The sequence below is a fragment of the Canis lupus genome, chromosome 29 (assembly GCF_003254725.2).
Source record: "Canis lupus dingo isolate Sandy chromosome 29, ASM325472v2, whole genome shotgun sequence".
Taxonomy (NCBI): domain Eukaryota; kingdom Metazoa; phylum Chordata; class Mammalia; order Carnivora; family Canidae; genus Canis; species Canis lupus.
Genome location: NC_064271.1, coordinates 34,780,546 through 34,804,298, shown reverse-complemented (window position 1 = coordinate 34,804,298; position 23,753 = coordinate 34,780,546). Strand labels below are relative to the sequence as shown.

At 34.3% G+C, this 23,753-nt stretch overlaps 1 long non-coding RNA gene across 1 annotated transcript; it reads left to right on the top strand.

Annotated features, from left to right (window-relative positions):
* Positions 1-1,295: 1,295 nt before the first annotated feature.
* Positions 1,296-22,964, top strand: LOC112650812 (uncharacterized). The gene is made up of 2 exons (XR_003130470.2): positions 1,296-1,515; positions 22,438-22,964. It is a non-coding gene; the product is annotated as an uncharacterized LOC112650812 (long non-coding RNA).
* Positions 22,965-23,753: the final 789 nt, after the last annotated feature.

The window sequence follows — 23,753 nt, the reverse complement described above, 5'->3', positions numbered from 1 at the left end:
TTCATCCCTAATTGTGGCAGAATTTGTCCTGCTGTTTATCTGTCAACTGATTTAAAATAAAACCAGAAAGGGCTTTCTTTTGTTTCAGCTGAAGTATCAAAATATAACTCTAAAATGCTTTGAGAGCAATATGATTTGAATCTAACCCAATATATCTCAATTGCAGGAGAATTTTAAAAAAGAGAGAAATATATAAAATGATTATGTTCACTTATTGCAAGTAAAGTGGTGTCTGTATAGCAGCACAATATATTTAGAGAAGAAACAGATGTAAGCAATAATTTTAGTGGTAATAATATTCTATTTGGCCAGATGTAAAAGCAGATTCTACTCTTGGAATCTGATTGTTTTTAATATTGTGAGGAACAACTTTTGGTGTAATTGTGAGTATTACTACGACTGTCTGTTGGTTCACTGTTTTACCTCCGATTCTGCACGTACCTCTGAGTAGGTAAGTGAAACATGTAACATTTGCCTGGCTCTGGGACCCATACTATGATGATAAAAGCTATAGGCTCTAGGGAGTATAGAACTTATAGCAAAGGTTTTAAGAAATGGAATAAAAAAAGGAATGGAACTGTTAAGTTCTGTGATGCCCTGGCTTGCTAGCATGAAAAAGAGCTTCCAAGAACTACACTGGGATAGTGAATGAAATAAATAAATCATTAAAAGTAGTAATACAAGGGTCAACATGGAAATAAAAGATAAAGGAAATGAAAAGTAACAATTTATTGTTATATGATATGAGTTAAATTTAGGCTATTTTCAAATTCCAAGTGACCTTAACTAAAACCATCTTGCAAGATCTTCAAAAAGAAATCGAAGTAAAAAAAGTAACTTCATCTATTGAAATGATGAACACTGACTCTCCACAGAGCCAATAGTTATGAATAGTTGTGCCTTTTTATTGAATGATTTCTCTTAAATACTCAGTAGAAAAATAGTAGTTTTAGTGTCACTCAAACCCCAAAATCAGAAGTATACTTGTTTCGTTTGCTTTCTGTATTCATTTACACCCAACCAACGGTTCAGAAGGGTTAAGGCGTATCATGGTCCAATATTATTAAGTACATAATATGATAGAATTTTATTTCATGAAAAGGTTTTTGAGTGAGAATTAAATTTATGGAGAAAGAAGTAAAAACAGTTTGGTATAAGTCAAATTATAGTGCTTTGTAATATAGTCACACACAGTCTTTGGACCTCTGCTTGCTTTCTTCAGTGGGCTGTGATGTCAGCATAGGAGGTCTGTATCCATGGATTTCGTGAGGTCTTGAATAAAGGCTTGACTATGATGTAAGTAAGTAAGGCGTTACTCAAGTTTTGGGAAAAGCTCCTGAAAGAATACTCTTTTCAAATGAGCAGCTACTACTGATGAGTAGTAACATAGTGAATACGTTCTGATACACGAAGAAACCAAATGGAATATCCTAGCTAAGGCTACTGAGATCTTCCTGAAGGATATGGGTCAGAATAGCTCTGCTGAACATCAGCCATTGCCATAATTCTGAGCAGGTACAGGCAGTGCCGACTCTCATGGCTTTATAACTGTATCTTTTTTGTAGTTTCCAGATTGCTCTCAAGGTTAAAGGAATTCTTTTTATTTACCAAATGCTCTAGAGGAGGAAAATTTGCCTGAATGTGTATAGAAAGATGATATCAATGAATATTTTTCCTTATAAAGCCTATAGTATTCATTTTGTTAAATGGGATAGAATGCATTTTTCATGATAAGCATGTGTTGATTTTTTTTCTTCTTTTTCTAAGTGCAGCTTAATTCTAAATTCTCTTCATTGTCATTTAGGTGTGCTGAAAATTACTGGTTTTTGTTTTTGTTTTTGTTTTTTGAAAATTACTGTTATTTTTATGCATGGTTTGTTTTGTCTCAGAGAACAGAGCAGATTGGCGGTAAAGACCAATCATATGTTTCATTTTGAGGAAAATCTCCTTTTCTTCAATTACTCTTTCCTTATCTTTTATATTTTCTTAATACATGGTGGAGAACTTTATTTTAATCTGTAGTGGCAAGGCTAGAATCTTAGTAGAATATTGAACAATATATTCTAAGTTCTACTTTATTTTTAAACACAAAATTCCAAAAATATGTGGAACTTTCCTTTGATGCAAATTGAAAACCTCCATCTGGAATATGGCCTTTCAAAAATATCAATTTATTCTATTAATGGGACTATATAGAAGACTTTTACCCAGTGCACTATTTGTGTTGTGCTAAGAAGACAATTGCTATTTAAATAAAATTGAGAGTCATACAAAATTATGTCAAAGAACTTAAAAAATGCTTTATAATTAATTCTGTGACTAGTTAAGTAAATTGAAAATTGCTTTAAATGTTCTCTTCAATATATTGTATATATTATTAATTATGAGATTAGAGATTTTTGAGGATTGAACATTTTCTTGTGGACATTTGAAAGCTTGTAAATATTAAAATCTAGACAGTTTAGTAATCAGAGGTACCAAGTAAAAAAAGAAAGAGAAAACAAAAAAAAAAAATACTTTCCTCACTAAACAAAGACCTTTTTTTTGTAGCTCCTGATTATATGTTGAGAAAACCTAGCTGAGAAAGAATGTAGCTCCTGATTATATGTTGAGAAAACCTAGTATAGAATCCCTGAAATTATGTTTGACTTTTAATATTTATATGGGTATTTTCTTCATTATTTTATTTAAGAGCAGCTATTATTTATGGGGGGTTTACTATGCTGTTTTCTTATGAGCTAAATATTATCTTCATTTTATGATAAAGAACATGAGTAAATCTGGAGTAATGTGAAGCAGACAAATACAGCAGTAATTGGAGTGTTCAAACTAGAGAAAAGAAAGAAAAGGACAGAAAAAAAGATACATGTGATGAAATCATGGCAAAATATTTTCATATTTGATAAAAATTATAAGCTGACTGATCCAATAATCTTACTGAATCCCATTCAAAAGAAAATGTAGGAATTATAATAGTGCACATTATAACTCTTGAATTAATTGAACAGTTGCAATAAAAAAAGAAGTGAAAAAAATAAGCCAGAAATTTAAAAATGCATTATACACAGGGGAACAAATAGAGGAATTGCAACAGATATTTCAAAGACACAGTCCACACAAGTGAACATTGTAGAAACATCCTTAAAGTATTGGGAGGAAAACCATCAATCTAGAATTCTTAAGTAACAAAATTATATTTTAAAATTGTAGGTTGAATATATTTTTGAGCATAATAAAACTGAAAAAATTTATGACCCATAGACCTTCAATCCAAGAACTGTTGAAGGCCTTCAGACAGAGGAAAATGACACCACTTAAAATTGGTATTAGATTTTGTCAAGTGCTTTTTCTGTGGCTATTGATGTAATCATATGGTGGTTTTCGTATGTTGAGCCAGCCTTGTATTTCTGCAATAAGTCACACTTGGCTGTGGTCTAAGATCCTTTTTAGGTTGCCTGATTCATTTTGCTAGCATTTTGTAGTCAATATTTGTGACCGTAATCATGAGGTATTTGGTCTATAGTTTTCTTTTTTTTTTTTTTAAGATTTTATTTATTTATTCATGAGAGACAGAGAGAGATTGAGAGAAAGAGAGAGAGACAGGCAGGCAGGCAGGCAGTGGGAGAAGTGGGCTTCCTGCTAGGAGCCTGATGTGGGACTCAGTCCTCGATCCCAGGATCCTGCCCTGAGCTGAAGGCAGAAACTCAACTGCTGAGCTACCCAGGGGTCCCAATAGTTTTATTTTCTTGTGTTGATTTTGCTAGATTTGCTTTTTAAAGATTTATTTATTTGAGAGAGCAAGCAGGAGAAGGGAGAGGGGCAGAGGGAGATGGACAAGCAGACTCCATGCTGAGTGGGGTGGGTGGGTGGGTGGGACCTTGGCGCAGGGCTTGATCCCAGGACCCTGAGAATATGACCTGAGCCTAAGTCAGCTGTTTAATCAACTGAACCACCCAGGTGCCCCTGAGTTTTTCCTGGTTTTGATATCAGGGTTATTCTGGCCTCACAGAATGGATGCAGAAGCATCTCCTCTATTTTTTGAAAAATTTGTAAAGGGCTGGTGTTAAATTCTTTAAACATTTTATAAATCCACCAGTTAAGCCATATGAGCTTGGTTTTTTTTTTGTTTGTTTGTTTGTTTGTTTGTTTTCTTTTTTGTGTGTGTGGGAAGTACTTTATTAGTAATTTCCACTCTGCTTGTTACAGATCTGTTTAGATGTAGGTCTTCTTGAGTCAGTTTGGTAGTTTGCATCTTTCTAGGAGTTTTGTCCACTTCATCCATATTATCTAATGTGTTGACATAAAATTGTTCATAGCTTTCCCTTATAATCATTTTTTTTTGTCTCTGTAAGTGGTAAATAATGTCCCCTCTTTCCTAATTGTGTAAATTGAGACACTTCATTTTTGTATTTCTTTTTTTTTATTTTATTTATTTATGATAGTCACAGAGAGAGAGAGAGAGAGAGAGAGAGGCAGAGACACAGGCAGAGGGAGAAGCAGGCTCCATTCACCGGGAGCCCGACGTGGGATTCGATCCCGGGTCTCCAGGACCGCGCCCTGGGCCAAAGGCAGGCGCCAAACCGCTGCGCCACCCAGGGATCCCCATTTTTGTATTTCTTACCAATTTTTTTCAAAGAACTAATTTGAAAAGTTTCATACATTTTCTCTATTGGTTTTCTAATCTGTATTTCATTTCTTTTTGCTCCAATTTCTATGATTTCCTTCTGCTTGCTTTGGTTCTTTTTTTTTTTTTTTTTTCTTTTTCTGGTTTCTTAAAGATTAGGTTAGTGATTTGAGGTCTACCTACCAAATATAGGTATTGACATCTATAAATTCACCTCTAAGCATGGTTTTTTCTATAGGTTTGTTTATTGTTCTATAATGTGTTTTTATTTTTCTCATCTCATTGTACTTTCTAATTTGTACACTGATTTCTTCATTGGCCCATTGGTTATTTAGGAATGTAAAGTCTATTTTCTACCAATTTGTGACTTTCCCATTGTCTTTTGGTTCTTGAATTATTTTGTTCCATTATAGTGAGAGAACATCCTTTGAATGATTTCTTTTTATTGCCCAGGTTTTCCATTAAGGCTTTTGGTTTGTTTGTTTGGTCAGCTTCTTGTTTGCCCCAGTTCTTATCACGGCTTCAGTTAGGCTTCAAGGGTTTTTGACACCCTTCCTCCCTTAGGGAAAAGGTTGTTTTCACTGAATAAGTTCCAGGTCAGGTCAAATAAAGATGATCTCTGTGAGGTTTTCTTAGGGAACTGTCAGGTAGTTCAGATAAACACTGTTCTCTGGAAATGTTTGTTTGAAGAGAGCTCCGAGCCTATTTTGCCCTACGAAGGTTCCTAGACTGGTGATTTCCATCATGAATGAAAGGGTGTTTATATTCAAATCTATTGAGTAGCTGCACAGAGGTTGAAGGGAAGAAGGGGAAGCCGAATTGCCACAAATCCCACTGTTAATACCAAATTTCAGCTTTTTTTCTTGATAAGTAGTCGTCAACTTGTTTCAAGCCTCTGGTTAACTTCCAGATTTTTGATGTTAGTTTTTCACCATTTTTTTTTTGTCTTGTGTTCTTGTTGCTTTTATACAAGAGTAAATTTTCAGGGGTCCATAATTTCACCATTTCTGGTGCATGCTATTTTAAGATTCTTATATATGAAGTGGTGTAATAGGACTTGAAGGTAAATTGTCATAATATAAAGATGTATATTGTAGACAGTAAAGTAACTACTAGAATAACTAAACATCAAGTCACAATAAGCCAAAAATGGAGAAAAAGTGAAGCATAAAATCTTCTTCACTTATTGCAAAAGAGCAGAAAAATGATAGAAGAGAACAAAGAACAGATGCTACAAATAGAGAGCAAGAAAGAAGATGACGGACTTAAAGCTAACCATAAAAGTAGTCTAAATGCAGATAGATTAAACATCCCAATTATGGGGTGCCTGGGTGGCTCAGTGGTTGAGCCTCTGCCTTCAGCTCAGGTCATGTTTCCAGGGTCCTGGGATCGAGTCCTGCATCAGGCTCCCTGCAGGGAGCCTGCTTTCCTTCTGCCTATGTCTCTGCCTCTCTTTCTGTGTCTCTCATGGAAAAATAAATAAAATCTTAAAAAAATAAACATCCCACTTAAAAGGCAGGGGTTGTTGTAAAAAAAAAAGGCAGATTTTATATACTTAATAGCAATTCATGTGGAAAACAAAGGCAAAAAAAAATGAAATTTCCTTACTACTTATGGCCCATTGATAAGTCCAACATAGGCAGAGGGACATTCCTCCAGGAATTTATCTGCCTCCATGCCAATACTTTGCTAAGACCAAAAGGCTCTGCGAGTCTTAACCTAAGAATCCCTTTGGCAACTTCCTTTATCCCTACCCCTTAAGATCTATATTAGCAATCATCCTCCAGGTATCTGGCCCACTGATAAATATCTGAAGGATCTCATGACTGAGTTTTTACTAAACAGTAATAAATGACCTTTTCACAACAAGAGCTCACCCCCTCAGCATCCTGGAAATTTTGTTTCCAAAATACCTTGTGCTGTCCTTAGCCTCTTCTCAACTTGAAGGTAGATAATCAGTCATTGGTCACCACCCAAGTGTAGCTTTTTCTGCCCACCTGCACCAAAGACATCTCAGAAATTCTTCCTTGACTATTTCCTCCAAACTCCAACATTTTGTATATCAGCAATTACATCTTAAATACAAAGACACAAAAAGATTAAAAGTAAAATGAAAAATTAACATATACCAGGCAAAAATAGTGACTGTATTAATATCAGATAAAGTAGAATTCAAAGCCACAAAATTCCAAGGATTAATTAAGGCCATTTTCTAATGAGCAATGAGTCATTTCATCAAGAAAATTCTGAGTATTTATGTACTTAATAATAGAACTTGAAATCTGTGAAACGGCTATACTATCAACAGAGAAACAATAAACAGTAAACTGAATGAAGGGTATTGAATACAATTTAATCAGTATCTTAGACAGTATGAGGTCTGAACATATCCAATATAATATTCAGGATGTTTTGATGTCCACACTTAAAAAAAAAAAAAAAAAAAAACCAGAATCCTGATCATTGCCACACACAGAAAATTTCCATTTATATATATATATTTTTTAAACATTATTTATTTATTTATAAGAAACACAGAGAGAGAGAGAAAGACAGAGAAGCAGGGACACGGGCAGAGGGAGAAGCAGGCTCCATGCAGGAAGCCCAACATGGGACTTGATCTCGGGTCTCCAGGATCACGTCCTGGGCCAAAGGCAGATGCTCAACCACTGAGCCACCCAGGGATCCCTCCATTTATATTTTATTATACATCATATAAAAATATGTGCATACAAAATACATATTATACATTACATAAACCTACTTATGAAGTCCATAATTTTAAAAGACCATGAAGGGCTTATAAAAGAATATCTACATGATGTGGGATTAAGGAAAACAATCAGAAGTAGGAAAACTTCTAATCAGAGAGTTCAAGACTGTCAATTTTATCATATTCAAAATGACAAACTTATATATAAATAACATTTTTTTACAAAAGTTAATTAATGAGTCTTGTGTTTAAGGAAGATATTTGTGATGCATATCATGATAAATCCCCAATATATGCCTAAAGATGTTTTTCTAGAACAAGAAAACTGAAGGCCTAATCAACATGTGAAAAAAATGCTATTTATCTGCTATTATCAAGATCCATTTTGGCACTGTCACTGACATATAATAAAAACCAAGAACATCCAGTATTATTATAAGGAGTAGTGTAGTCTGGGGAAAGGTATTTCAGTGCTGATGTGGTTAGACTAGGGCTACATCTGGCTGGTTTTTGTTTTCACGTCATCAGTCTTAAAAGTTTGCATTTGTCCTCATGCTTGTTAAAATAAATCACAAATGATTATTGCAGCTTCAGAAGCTGTGCCTATGCACGAAGAAGAAGAGGAAAGAAGAACGAAGGAGGAGGAGGAAGGAGGAGGAGGGAAGAAGGAGGAGGAGGAGGCAGGAAAGAGGAGCAGGGAGGAAGGAGGAGGAGGCAGGAAGGAGGAGGAGGGAGGAAGGAGAAGAAGGAAGGAAGAAGGAGGAAGGAGGGAGGAGGGGGGAGGGAGGAAGAGGGGAGAGGAGGAGGGGAGGAAGGAGAAGGAGGGAGGAAGAAGCAGCAGCAGCTGCTGCTGCTATGCCTATGCACTTACCCAGGGAAGGAAAAGGGATCCGCCAATTGAATTTTACCTGTTTTTATTAAGAAGTTAAAAAGTGTACAGTGTTACTATAAGATACTCCATTTCAGATAATATTAATCTAATTTTATACTCATACTTCATATTCAATTTAATCTAGAATTCTTATAGAGATCTTATGTCTTCATATTTACATCCACTACTAACTGTATTTTGTGACTATAAATAATTCATGTGAAGTGTCTAAAATAATACTTGACATAGGTCCTCAGGAAAAAGCAGTTACTCTCTTCTCAAAAGATACTGTGCTGGTCTCACTCTATTTCTTCCCTCATATTTTGAAATACTTCTGTCATTTTTATTTAGATCCCTTTTTATTATTGACAATAAGTTACAGATAATATACATGTTTATTCCTGAGGTGTGTCTAATGTTTTAATTTCATTCAATTTAAATAATTCTCTTTCTCTCTCTCTCTCTTTTTTTTTTTTTTTTTTTTTGGCAAAGGCTTCATTATGTCTGTCTATCTGACAGGCTTTTTAGATGGCCCTAATGACCCTCTCCTGGTTTCCACCTTTGTGCAATCCCATCCTCTTGAATGTAGGCAGGTTCTGGTCTTTGCTTCTAACCAATAGAGTACAGAAGGCGTGATGGATTATCACTTGCGTAGTTAGATGGCAAAGATCCTGACTACTGTCATGCTAGCACATTCCTTCTCTCCCTCGCTTTGGTGAAGCCAACTGCTGTGTTAGAAAAGCCCAGGTAGCACAACCTCCAGCTATCAGCCAGTGCTTAACTGAGGCCCTCAGCTCAAAAACGTTACCCTAAATCATGTGAGTTAATTTTAAAAGCACCTCCTTTTCTAGCTGAGCTTTAAAAGAACACAGCAAAAAAAAAATTAAAATAAAAAATAAAAAAGTCACACAGCCTATGAGAATCACCAGTGACTCTTCTTTATCCATTCATCAGAAGACCCAGTTAACCTGTGCCCAAATTTCTGATGCACTGTAATTACAAGATAAAAATGTGTTGTTTGAAACTGCAAAATTTGGGGGGTGCTTTATTATGTCCCAGTAGATAATACATTTTTATCTTGGAGGGTTTGTTGTGGGTTTGTTTTTTTTTTTGTTTTGTTTTTTGTTTTGTTTTTTGTTTTTTGTTTTTTGTTTTGCTGATTATTGAATTCTGAGTTGGCAGTTACCACCATTCCCACCCCATAACTCTAAAGATATTTTTCCATTATTTTGATTCTGTTGTTCTCCTCATATCTATGTTTTTTTTTCTTTGTCTCTGCTTACTTTTAAGATTTTATATTTTTTTGGAGCAAAGGGTTTGTAAAATGCTTAGTAATGGTTTTCTTTGTGTTTATCCAGCTCAAAGTCACTGATCTAGTTGAATTTATAGATTGTTGTCTTCACATTTTTTAAACTCATTTTTTTCTTTACTGAAGTATAATTGACATAGTGTTATCGTAATTTCAAGTGTACAGTACGATGATTCAACGCTTCTGTGCATTACTCAGGGCTCGTCACCGTAAGGGTACTCTTAATCCTCTTTATCTGTTTCACCCATCACCCCACTCACCTCCACTCTGGCAATCATAGGTTGTTCTCTGTATGTAAGAGTGGATTTTTGTTTGTCTCTTTTTCCCCTCTTTCTTTGTTCTTTTGTTTCTTACATTATAAACATGAATGAAATGGTTAGGTGTTCAACTCTCATTTCACTTGTAATTATACCTTCTAGGCCCATCCAAGTTGCTGCAAGCGTCAAGATCTCTTTTTTATGGTTGAAAAATATTCCAGTGTGTGTATGTAGGGGGGCATATCCTCTTTATTCATTCATCTATTAATGGACACTTGGGTTACTTCCATATCTTGACTATTGGAAATAGTGCTTCAATAACTATAGGGATGCATGTATCTTTTTGAATTAGTGTTTTCATTTTCTTTGAGTGAATACCCAGAAGTTACTTGGGTAATATGATAATTCTTGGGAGTTACTTGGGTAATATGATAATTCTATTTTTAATATTTTAAGGAACTTCCATACACAGTTTTCCACTGTGGCTGCACCAATTTGTATTTTCTTTTTTTTTTTAAAGATTTTATTTATTTATTCACGAGAGAGAAAAAGAGAGAGAGAGAGAGAGATGCTGGACACAGGCAGAGGGAGAAGCAGGCTCCATGCAGGGAGCCCGACGTGGGACTCGATTCAAGGTCTCGAAGATTACGCCCTGGGCTGAAGGTGGCTCTGAACTGCTGGGCCAGCAGGGCTGCCCTAATTTGTATTTTCAACAGTGTACAAGGGTTCTGATTTCCCCACATTTTTACCAATACTTGTTATTGGTAAAAAAATTTAAAATTTTTAAAATTCTGACCAGTATAAGATGACATCTCATAGTGGTTTTGTTTTACATGTCCCTGATAATTGCTGATGTTGACCATCTTCCCAAATGCTTATTGGCCATTTGTATGTCATTTGGAAAAATTTCTATTCAGGTCCTGTGCCCATTTTTAAGTAAGTTATTTGTCTTTTTAAGTGTTAGCTTGTAGAAGTCTTTAAAATAATTTTAGATATTAATCCCTTATCAGATGTTTATTTCGCAAATATCTTCTCACATTCAGTTGCCTTGCAGTTTATTGATGGTTTTCTTTGTTGTGCAAAAGTTTTCAATTTTGATGTAGTCTCAATGATTTAATTTTGCTTTTTTTTACCTTGCTTGAGGAGACATATCTAGAAAAATGTTTCTGTGATCAAAGTCAAATAAATTACTGCCTATGTTTTCTTCTAGTTTTATGATTTCAGGTCTCATATTTAGGTCTTTAATCCATTTTGAGTTTATTTTTCTGTACGGTTAAAGAAAGTGGTCCAGTTTCATTGTTTTGCATATGCCTGTCCAGTTTTCCCAGGAGCATTTGTTGAAAAGATTTTTTTTTCCTATTGTATATTCCAGCTTCCTTTGTCATAGATTAAGTGACCAGAGAAGCACAGGTTTAACTCTGGCTTCTCTATCTTATTCCATTGATCGGTGTGTCTATTTTTCTGACAGTACTATACTGTTTTGATTACATTTATGTCTGCTCTAATCTTTATTATTTTCTTGTTTCTGCTGAAGTTGAGCTTTGTTTTATCTTCAGCTCCTTTCGGTGTAATGCTAGGTGGTTTATTTGAGATTTTCCCTCTTTCTTGAGGTAGGCCAGTTTTGTTATCAACCTCCCTGTAAGAACAGGTTTTGTTGCTTCTCAAGGATTTGGCACTATTATATTTTCATTTTCATTGGTCTCCGTGTATTTTTTTCTATTTGAACTTACTCTTTGATCTCTTGGTTGACCCATTCATTGTTTAGTAACATGTTATCTACCTCATACATTTGTAATCTTTCCACATTTTTTCTTGCAGTTTTATTTTTTCTAGTTTCATACAATTGTAATCAGGAAAGATGCATGGTAAGATTTCAATCTTTTTTAATATATTGTATCTTCTTTTGTGACCTAACATGTAATCTGTCCTGGAGAATGTTCCATGTGCACTTGCAAAGAACGTGTATTCGGGTTTTTTTTGAATGGGATGTTATATATTTACGTATAACTGTTTGGTCCATCTGGTCTAATATGTCTTTCAAAGCTACTGTTTTCTTGATTTTCTGTCTTGATCATCTGTCTGTCCATTGGTAGAAGTGGGGTGTTAAAGCCCCATACTGTTGTATTACTGTCAATTTCTTCCTTTATGTATGTTAATTGTTGCTTTATATATTTCAGTATTAACTATGCATTTATGTGTTTTTTTTTCAATATTTCTCTCCCCCATTATCTCCTTTCTGTGGAAAATTAATGATATTTACATTGATTTTATTCTATTTTATTTTATTTTTTTTTGATATTTACATTTTTTAAAGTGGGTCCCATGTATTTCTGTACTTGATTCTATGAAAGTTTTATTTTCTTCTTTGTTGCAGTTTGGATATTTTCTATTTGGATATTTTCTATTAAATTCTCAAATTTATATTCATACAATGAGTTCTTCATTTTGTAATATATTTTTGAATTGTAGACCCTGCATTGTTTTTCCTGAAGAGTGTGCTTATCTGTTGAAATATTCTTTTTTCTTTCTTTCTTTTTTCTTTCTTTCTTTTTTCTTTCTTTCTTTCTTTCTTTCTTTCTTTCTTTCTTTCTTTCTTTTCTTTCTTTCTTTCTTTCTTTCTTTCTTCTTTTTTTCTTTCTTTCTTTCTTCTTTTTCTTTCTCTTTCTTTCTTTCTTTCTTTCTTTCTTTCTTTCTTTCTTTCTCTCTTTCTGAGAGAGCATATACATATGCAAGCATGGGAGGAGGGGCAAAGGGAGAGGAAGAAGGAGAATTTTCAGCAGATTCCACAGCCAGCATTAAGCCCAAAGCAGAGCTTGATCTCAGAACCCTGAGATCATGACCCTAGCCAAATCAAGATTTGGATGCTGAACCAACTGAGCCATCCAGGGGCCCAGAAATATTCTACTTTTTATACATTGTTTCTATTATCTCCTTAACTTTTTAAAAATATATTAATCAGCATTTTGAATTTCTTGTTGCCTAATTCTAATGTCTAACTCATCTCTGGATCTAGTTCTATTTTTCGTCTTTCTTAGTTATCAGTCACTTTTTCTTGCTCTTTTGTATATCTAGTATATAGGTTTTTTTGCTGTGTGAATTAAATTATTCAAATTTAAGATACCTGCATCATGTAACTTTTCTCTAAAGGATGCTTCATTTCGATGGAACAGTCAAATTACCCTTAAATCATTTTAATCATGTTGAAGTTTATTTTTAGGCTTTGTCAGAAAGATTTTTTTCAATTTATCTTAGTCCTAAGCAATTGTTTAGTCCTTACTGCTGTGTGTGCCTGTTTTGGGTCTCAACTGAGTATGTGGGTGGTCATGAAGATACTGTACTCTGGGTTGGCAATGCTTCCAGTGTCTTTCCAGTTCTCTGCTATCTCTATAATCTCTATTCTTTTTTAAGTCTCCCAGAATCTTAAGCTATACTTGTTCATCTTTAGCATTCAGCTAAGATTTTAAGGAGATCTTACACAGATTTTGGGGTTCTTTTTTGGGGGGGGTGATTGACTTCCTTTCAAATCATGTCCCCAAGTCTAAATTGTTATAGGAAATCCCAAACTCTAATGTCTGTTTCATCTATCCTCTAAACCTGCTCCTTTTTGCTTGGACTCTGTTTCTCTGCACCATGGCTTCAAAATCTCTCAAAGGGAAATTTCTGTTAAAGTTCAGCTCATCATGTGTGCTTATCTTCTTTGGAGAAGAGTAGTTTTCATACTTTGTCCAGAGTTATAGTTCCATAAATATTGCAGCTCTGGGGAGCCCGAACTAGAGCACTTTAAGCAAGAATTAATTTTCTTCTAATAACTAAAGCAGAAACCAAGGCAAAATATCACTTTCAGGTGGCTATATGGATGATGACATCATCAAGGAAGCTTTGAAATAAACGACCATTTTCTGAGATAGCTTTAGAAATTTTTAGATAAATCCAGAAGACTTGGGAGGAATTGAGATGTTATGAAATGAAGATGAGGTCCAATGCAATCTGAGGTATTGCTATTAAGGTAAGTTTCCTTATAACGATGTCCTACAATTGATTAGGAAAATTCAGATTACTATAATAGCTATTATATTGTGAAAAGTTAGCAAAATGATCAAATCTCTAATATATACTTGAGCGCACTGTGTATTTGGACATCTCATTTCACAGTCAATGGATTGTTTTCAGGAGCAGCACATAACAAGCAAGTCTGTAAGAACCACAGGTGCCCTCTTTCTTTCCAGTAGAGGCACACTGTGGCTGTCAAATCTTGGAGCCTAGCATGTGAGATGTTATGACTTAGATTTAAAAAAATAATGATTTATATTCCCCAAATGAATGAGAACATATAGAGACAGAACGTAAAGACTGCTAACTCTGGGAAACGAACTAGGGGTGGTAGAAGGGGAGGAGGGCGGGGGGTGGGAGTGAATGGGTGACGGGCACTGGGTGTTATTCTGTATGTTAGTAAATTGAACACCAATAAAAAATAAATTAAAAAAAATAAAAATAAAAAAATAATGATAAAAATGATAAACTTATGTCAAAAAATAAAAAAAGATATGAAGCCAGAGACGTTGAATTTTAGGGAAAGACCTAAAAACAATAAAAATAAAAATTTAGATTTAAAGCATGATAGACCTCAGCATGATAGAAACAAGAGAAACCACAGGTATCAAGTAGTAGGAAGGGGAGATGAATGATATTCTTTTGGCTAGCTCCCAGCCCTGAGCCTGACAGTGCTTTGTATATGGTGGGAATAGCCAGATAATTGTCAATTAGAGATTTTGAGTGGAAAGTACAACAGAACCTGGATTCTTCAGGAGTCGCATTAACTTCAAAAAGTGATTGCATTGTTATTTGTAAACATTTCCTTTGTAAGAATCAAGAGAATATGTGGAACTTGATAGGTCACCATTTGCTCTGAAACTCTTCATTCAAGAAACATCCACTTAGAAGCAAAGGAGAGCTAATTTTCTATCAAACCAATTTATGGAAGCCTGACAATGAAAAAAAGCAAGCAAATTAAGTAAACAAGAAAAATACCAAATAAATAGCCAACAATAAATGTTAGATATTATTTTTTAAATTCTAAATTTATCAATAAGCTAATGAGGCCTCTGGAAAATACCAGTTATATCATCAATGCTAAAGGGTTTCTTCAGACTACTATATTTCAACCAAATTTCCCAGTATTTGTCAAATATTACCACCTAAGCAATTCAAACTTATCTTACCAGAACCTAAGAGGCTAGTTGATTATAAATAGATGCCACGAACTTAATAACACAAACATAGAAAGATTTAAAAAAAACATTTAGTGTGTGCTTTTCGTTTTTCAGAAAAAAATAATTCTAAAGCATTGATCTCCTAACTATGCCACATATGACATATCAGATATTGAAAAAGAACATTTAGGACAAAGCTTACAAGGTGCTGATGCCTTTTATTTTTAAAACAGAAACATTGAGACCAGTGCAAATTCTAGTAAAAAAAAAAAATGACTGTCAATTCATCCTTAAGTAAATTAAACATTTATAGAATAAGCTTCCACAAATACCAGACACTAAAATTGCTAGTACTATGTATCTATCTTTGAAAAGATAAAAAGCTGAGTCAACTCATGGGGATTTAAAATTATGGCTCCAGAGAGTCTGAGTATTTTGAACAGAGAGCAGAAGGCAGAGAACCCAAACATTCATTTATAATATAAAACTCTCTGCTACAGTATGGTGTATGTTTATTTGTATTAACTGTTCTTTGGACCTTGATGACTAGTTAAAAATGTATTTATCAGAGAAGAAAAATAAGATTTCAGGTCCCCACAATAAAATAAATCATAAATATAATAAATCTCTTTTACTTAAATCATTGCACTTCCCTAAGATTACCTTAAACTTTTTTTTGTGCAGTTATTTTTTCTGTCACATTTAATACCTTCCTAGAGAGAAAGAGTTATATAAATCCTCAATTTTGAATTTCACTCAATTTTGAATTTCACTTAATTTTGAATTTCACTCACAAAGTATTTTTTAATTAGTAAGCAGATGGGCTTTACCTTCACAAAGTTTTATGTAGCAATTTTAAGTTTCTCTTTCCTATTTTCTTGTAATATTGTTAAGCTTACATGGGTATGTCATTCACAGTCCAAAAAATAGTGCTCTTTGGGATACTTGAGCATGGCATAAGGAAAAAAAAAAACTTCCTTCTGTTATAGGCCCTGGATATGAACTATTCAATGCCAAAGGTTCTTGCACTATTCTGCAAAGGCACAGCTTAAGAGAGCTAATTTAAACATTTTTGAAAAGTTTTAAATTCCATTCATTTTTAAATTTTTTTCAAAAGTATTTGATACAGTGGATCACACAATGGCTTTTTGAGACCGTTACTTCTGGCTTTTGTGAAATCTGACTCTTACAGTTAGTCTTTCAAGGCTTGGTCCCAAACTATGTCTTTTTCATTCTCTGCATTCTCACCTCAAGCTCTTTCTTTGGCTTTGTATGTCAGCTATACACTAAAACTTGGAGGGTTTAGGAAAGGATTTCCTGGAGAGAAAATATTTGGCTAAGTCTTAAAGCTTAAGTAATAGATATTTAAGGAAGGAAAATGGAATTTGAGAAAAGAAAAAATATCAAGGAGTGACAAGGAAGTGCTGAAGCTCTGAAAGTCATAGAAAGATATTGCTTTCAAATATGAGCTGTACCCTAAATTTCTCAAATGCAAGTATCAAGTTCAGACCTCTTCTCTAGCTCAAGTCATCTATCCAACTTCCAAGCTGACTCTTCCTCTTCGACCCTCCTAAGAATCTAAGATTTATCAAATCCAAGAAAAACCACACACACATACACACACACGCACAAACTGAATCTACTTTAGGTCTTGCTCATCTCCGTAAGTGACTCTCCATTCACACTCTGGAAGTCATCCTAGAATATTCTAGAACCTGGACGTCTTTATTAACAATTCTTTGTCCCTTAAGTTCTGACTCAGGAAGTGCTGGCATATCTAACCGGCAGATTTGCCTAAGATTGCTCCTAAAACATGCAAAAATTGTTTCTCACCTGAAATAAAAGTCTCCAGTCATTGTACCCATTTCCATTTGGATCCTACCCAAATCATTCTTCACACATTAATTATATTAATTATAATAATGGAGAAAAACCATATAATCACCTAAGTTGATGGTGGGAAACCATTTAACAAAATTCAACATGTATTCATGATAAAACTACCAAGAAACAGTGATTAAAAAAAATCTATAGTTAAAATCATACTTAATAGAGAAAGACTGAATACTTTTCTCCTAAAATTAGAAAAAAGGCAAGGAAGTTTACACTCAGTTTCTAGTCAGAAACTGGGGCGTCTTTACCAGTGTGATAAACCAAAAAGGACAGAAGGTCATAGAGATTGAAAAGGAAAAAAATATAATAAATTTATTTGCAGGTGATATTGTCTTTGGATAAAATTCCCAAAAAATCATTAAGATGACAAAAATTGTTAATTTGGCAAGGTTGCAAAGTACAATGCCAATACACATAAGTCAATTGTATTTCTATATTGGCAGGCAAGAAGAGAAAATGAAACTTTAAAATGTCATTTAAAATAACATTAACCACATGAAACACATAGGGATTAACTTAGCAAAATATGTGCAAGCCCTGTGTAATAAAATATATGAAAATCTGCTCTTAGAAATTGAAGAAGATAAATGGTGAGCTATCCTGTGTTATAAATTACAACGCATTTTTTTAATTTTAAAATTTTATTAAAAGTCCTCTAAGCTGTCATCTCCATATCCCACATTACTAAGTAGTGCTCAGGATTATTTTCTTAAATTTAGTATATGATATTTTAGTTCATATTTAGTATATGTAATCCATATAACTTATCCATCTATGCAAGTAACATATTTGGATAAACTGGCCCTGACATTTGCCTGGTAACTCCTGAGAGGTGATATTTAAATTGTGAAATTATAAATGTCGGCATCACAATGGCAAATTAAGGATTTTCAGATTTCGCTGTACAACATACATTACAAAACACATTTTTAAAGTACTTACTATCCTCAGGTTGGTTCAAGAGTTAACATAGTGTCAAAATCCCCATAGGTTTTTGTGGAGGGTTTATTTACTTATTTAAAATATTTTATTATTTATTCATGAGAGAGACAGAAAGAGAGGTAGACACATAGGTAGAGGGAGAAGCAGGCTCCCTGCGGGGACCCTGATGCGGAACTTGATCCCAGGACCCCCAGATCATGACCTGAGCTGAAGAAAGATGCTCAACCACTGAGCCACCCAGGTACTGCTTGTAGGGGTTTTCAATTAATTTATCTTTATTAAGTAGAAGTAAAATATAATCTTAGTTTCAGTTGCATGACATAATGGTTCAATATTGTGTATGTTTCAAACTGTTCACCACAATAAGTCTAGTGAACACCCATTAACATGTGTAGTTATACATTTTTTTTCTTGCAATGAGAACTTCTAAGATTTACTCTATTAGCATCATTCATATGTTCAGTACAGTATTATTAACTGTAGATACTATGTTATATATTACATCCCTGTGTCTTATTTATTTTATAACTAGAAGTTTGCACCCCTTTCATCCATTTTGCCCACCCACCACCTTACGCCTCTGGTAAACACCATTCTGTTCTCTGTATCTATGAGTTTGCATTTTTGTCTGTTTTAAGATTCTACATGTAAGTCAGATCACCTGGTATTTGTCTTTCTCTAGCTACTTATTTCATTTAACATAGTGACCCTTGAGGTCCATCCATGCTATCACAAATGGCAAGATTGTATTCTTTTTTATGACTGCATAAAATGATGTACATATGTCTCTCATATTTTCTTTATCCATTCATCCATTGATCGACACTTAGGTTGTTTTCAGATCTTGACTTTTGTAAATAATGCTGCAGTGAATGTGGTGGTGCAGATATGTTTTTAAGTGTTTTTGTTTTCTTCAGATAAATACCCAAAAGTGGAATTGCTAGGCTGTATGGTAGCTCTATTCTTATTTTTATTTACTTGAGGAAGCTCTGTACTGGCTATACTATTTTGCATTCCTTTTTCTCCACACCCTCACCAATACCTGCTAGTTCTTATGTTTTTTTTGAGAATAGTCATTCTAACAGGTGTGAGGTGATACATCATTGTGGTTTTGATCGTATCTCCCTGATACTTAGTGACATTGGGCATATTTTCGTATACCTGTTGGCTATCTGTACATGTTTTTGGAAAAATGTCTATTTAGATACTCTGCCCATTTTTAAATCAGATTGTTTGGGTTTTTTCTTGCTATTGAATTGTATGAGTTCCTTATATATTTTGGGTATTGACCTGTTTTATACATGTATGACTTGCAAAATATTTCCTCTCATTCAGTAGGTTGCCTTTTCATTTTGTTGATGGTTTCCTTTGTAGCACAGATATTTTCTAGTTTGATAAGGTCCCACTTGTTTTTATTTTTCTGTCTTTTCTTTTGGTGTAGGATCCAAAAAATAATTGTCAAAACTGATGTCAAGGGGGCTTATCGCCTATGTTTTCTTCTTGGGAGTTTTATGGTTTTAGGTTTTATGTTCAAATTTTTAATCCATTTTAAGTTATTTTTTGTATATAAGATACTGATCTGCATGTGACTGTCCTCAAAGGTGTTTTGGTTTCACTTTGCTTTTTGTCAAGGTTGTCATGTTGATTGCAGAGTTTATACAGGAAAACAAAAAATCTGAAATAGCCAAAACAATTTTCAAAATGAAAACCATGTTTGAAGACTTTAATAAAGCTATAATAATGAACAGATTGTGATAGATGTAAGAATAGACATAGAAATCAAGCATAAGTGCTAAAAATGTGTTATTCTTGAAGGAGCATTGGGGAAAAACCATCTGCAACCTCTGTGATGTTATTTGTTTTGTTGTTGTTGTTTGTTAGCTAGGAGTTGCCAAAAGTATGGACCAGATAGGAAAAATAATTTTGGATTTATCAAAATTTAAGTTTTCCACTTTGAAAGAGACCCAAAAGAAAATGAAAATGCCCAGTACAAATTGGTAGAAAATGTGCATACATGTGAAAAAGAACTAGTATCCAGCGTAGACAATAAATTCTTACAACTCAGTAATAAAAAATAATCAACCCACTAAATATGGGCAGAAGATTTGAACAGACATTTCATACAGAAGGTTTCAATATGACCACTAAGCACACAAAAAGATGCTCAATAATAAGAAAGTGCTACAGTAAGTTCAATAAACCACAATGCATATTACTATACAACCATAAGAATGTCTGAAATTAAAAAGACTGGGAACAGTAAGTATTTTCAAAGATACAGAGCAACTGAAACTCTCATGCATTGTGGGTGGGGATGTAAAATTTTACAGTCACTTACGAAAACTGGAAATTTCTTACAAAGTTAAACCTACACTTACCATATGACACAAATTCTACTTCTAATTACTTACCAAAGGGGAATGAAAGCTTATTTTCACAAAAGGACTTGTGCGAGAGTGTCCGTAATAGCTTCAGTTACAGGAGTCAAAAAAAAGAAAAAAAAATCCATACACCCATCGGTGAGTAAATGGATAAGGAGCTATGATATAGTAAAACAATGAAGACTTGTTCAGCATTCAAAAGGAAGAAATTAATACATAAAATACAGAGAACAGACTCAATACACACTGAAAAAAACTAAAAACTATACTGTATGATTGCATTTGAATGGAGTTCTAGAATAGGCAAAACTAAACAATAGTTCTTAAAGCAGATCAGTGGTTCCCTGAGGCTGAAAAGGAGCAAAATGAATTTTTTGAGTGATGAAAATGTTCTATACTTTTATTGTGCTGGTGGTTACATGGAGGTATAGAGCTCAAAATTTCATCCTGCTATACACTTTTTAACTGGGATCTTTTATTGTATATAAACAAACAATATTAATTTTTAAATTATAAGTGAGAAAAGGAAAAGAACAAAGCTTCCTGATTTATAATAAAACTAATAGCTACCATTTATTAAGTACTTAGCATGTGTCAGGCCTTTGTCTAAGTACTTGAAACTCACTATCCCGCCTAATCTTCACAACATCCATAACAGGTAGACACGATTACTATGTAGAGATGAGGGGAATCGCCAAACCTTTTTCTTGGGTTTGAGCACTCAAGGATTATTTAGTATTTTCTTAAAGTTTCTAGAAAGCTCAAGAATTTCCCCTTTTACTTTTTAAATTGCTTTTTCTTGGCATTGAGATTTAGTCTAGTTCCCGTGGAGCGAAACCCTGAAAATCAATACATCTGTTTAACAGTTTGCAACCTCTGGAATTCTCATTGAGTCCGTCTTCGTATAAAAAAAAAAAAAAAAAAAAAAAAAGCCAAAATGATGACTTTAACTATGATCAAATGTAAAATGAAAACAAATGAGAAAGTAGTCTAGTTTTGAATATAGGTTATATGTAAATATCTACACTATATATATGCGATTTCTTTCAAAATACTGGGTAATTCTCCCATTTTTAATTTTTCTTTCCCAGGGATAAATGGAAAAAAACACTTTTACTGTGTTGATAATATCCTAAAACAATATTTAAAATAGACATTATGAAGATGGGAAAGTTAGCAAGATTGGCATTAAAGATTATATTTTTCTAAAAGAATATCATTCTGATGGCAGCACTGTTAGATTTTACAGACAACAAGTTATCAAATCTTGAAAAAATTTTCCTTACACTACTTGACCATATAATTGGTCTTGTCCAATATCTTTGGGTCTATGTTCAGGCAGGCAAGTGAACACATACAGAACAAAACTAAACAAAAGCCACCTAAGAGCTGATATTTTCGATGCTGGAAGAGTAGACAGAAGGGAATATTTGCTGACCTTTTGTATACAGACATCAAGGAGCAATTTCCTTGCCTTTCTTTTCTCTTAAGGCTGACAACCCCAATTCAATATTCATCTGCACTCCCAAATCCTCCAGTAGTCACAGGAAAACTGAATTCTACAAGTTTTGAGATTGAAAGGGGAACCAAAAAGCATCACAGGGTAAAAATGACCTCCTCTTATATGGAAATCCATTAATTCAACACAATCTATTTGAATGTGCAGTACATGTGAGACATTGAGATAGGGTCTGGGGAGGGAGACAAGGACAACTTTGTTCATTCTTTCATGTAGCCTAGCGTTGGGTTGTTCTACTTATTATTCACAAACTCGCTTAGTAACATCTGTGATCCATGTGAACTTGTGTGTGCAGACTCATGAATTTCAGGTGAGGTCTTCAAGAATGAATGGCAGTTTACATTGTCCAGCACGGGGATATGAGTGATGTGCAATGATGGAGGGTAGAGTAGTGTGTCATGAGAAAATGTAAAGAGGACATCGCCACACAATTCCCTTTATGGGCCAGAATTCACAAAACTCCACTAGATTTGTAAATAGGATTGACACTAGCCAATAATTGAGCTACAAAACAATTCACGATTCTGTGCCTTTATTACTGTTAGTTTCAACTCAACATGGAAATTGTGAAGAGTAAGAAGTTCTCTGCCAAGTCTTACTAGCCTGTGTTAACCAATTATAAGATAAACTGATGCTTCGATTATTAGGTTACACAGTTTAATTTACAGGCACAGAAAAGGAAATCATGTTCTTTTGCTTTTGTTTTTTTTCAATGCAGACTTGACAACTAAGTGGCTGTGGTTCTGACAAGTCACTTAAACTCTGTTCTTATGATACCCTAGATGTTGAGAAGAGCAATATTCATCTTATGTGTTTTACAAAATGCACGTGGTGATAAATGGGAAAGGAGCAACACACGTTCCATGGAAGAAAAGTGGCCCAAAAGAACAAAACACTCGGATGCCCTCATTTGGCATCACAGAGGGAGAGGAATAGTAAATGCCAGCACTTTTCAAAGGACCTTTCTGTTCATTAAGCTCTTGGTGACAATGGAGGAGGCTGTTTCTGGGCCAGAACCAGGACAGGTGGGAGGCAATTCCCTCCAGTCTCAGATTGGGTTTTAACTTTCATTTGGAAAAATAAAAGGATTCTGAACTCCTTTAGATGGTCAGGAGAAAGCAACTGACATTCTTCCTCCTGAAATGTAGTTACTGAGCATTTTAACCACAGGGAAGCTCATTAGTCCAACTCATTATATTGCTCAACTCTGCATCAAACTGGCAATAAATGCACAATTTAGAGTGACTCCAGTGTTTCCTTATGAATTCTTGAAAAAGAATGATATTTGTAAGTAAAAGATGTTTGTGCTTTGCTATTATAAGATTACCAGTGATTTGTATATACGGGAATGTGCAACACACACACACACACACACAAGATTCATAGTTAGATGGTTAAATGTGAAATAGTAAGTTATAGTGAAATACTTTAAGATCATATCAGAGGCCCTTGGAAGAAAGAGAGAAGAAGGCATCAAACAATTTCTACTGATAGATAGAAGGACGCAGTTTTCAGCCCTGACCTAGGTTCTTGTGTCTGCCACAAAAGTAGCTTTGGTATTTGATAAAAATTGGTGAAATTCCAAAATTATTATTTAATAATAAGCTAAGTAAGCAAATTTAAGATTGTGTATTAGTAAGTGGCCTTCCATTCAGTTTGTGAAAATCAAACCAGCAGTAGATTTAACAATTAAAGGACACTTGTACCCAAGCCACCCAAGTACATTACAGGCATCGTTGTGATGCTCATTTTGCGAATTTCACAAACTAGTGAGATTGAGAACCAACAGTGGGGTGGGGAGAAGGATAGAGAATGAGAGAGGGAATGAGACTTAGGGAATTAACACACAAAAAAAATTAAGTGACTTCAACACACCCTCTTCACTCTTTTCTGCTCATTGCACAATCCGACACACATAAATTCTAGTTAGCCCAAGTTCTCTCAACCACTTTATCAAGCTGCCCTCCCCAAAGCTCTGAAATAATACATTTACAAGTCAGAAAGGATATAAATCCACATGTCACCTTTCCCAGG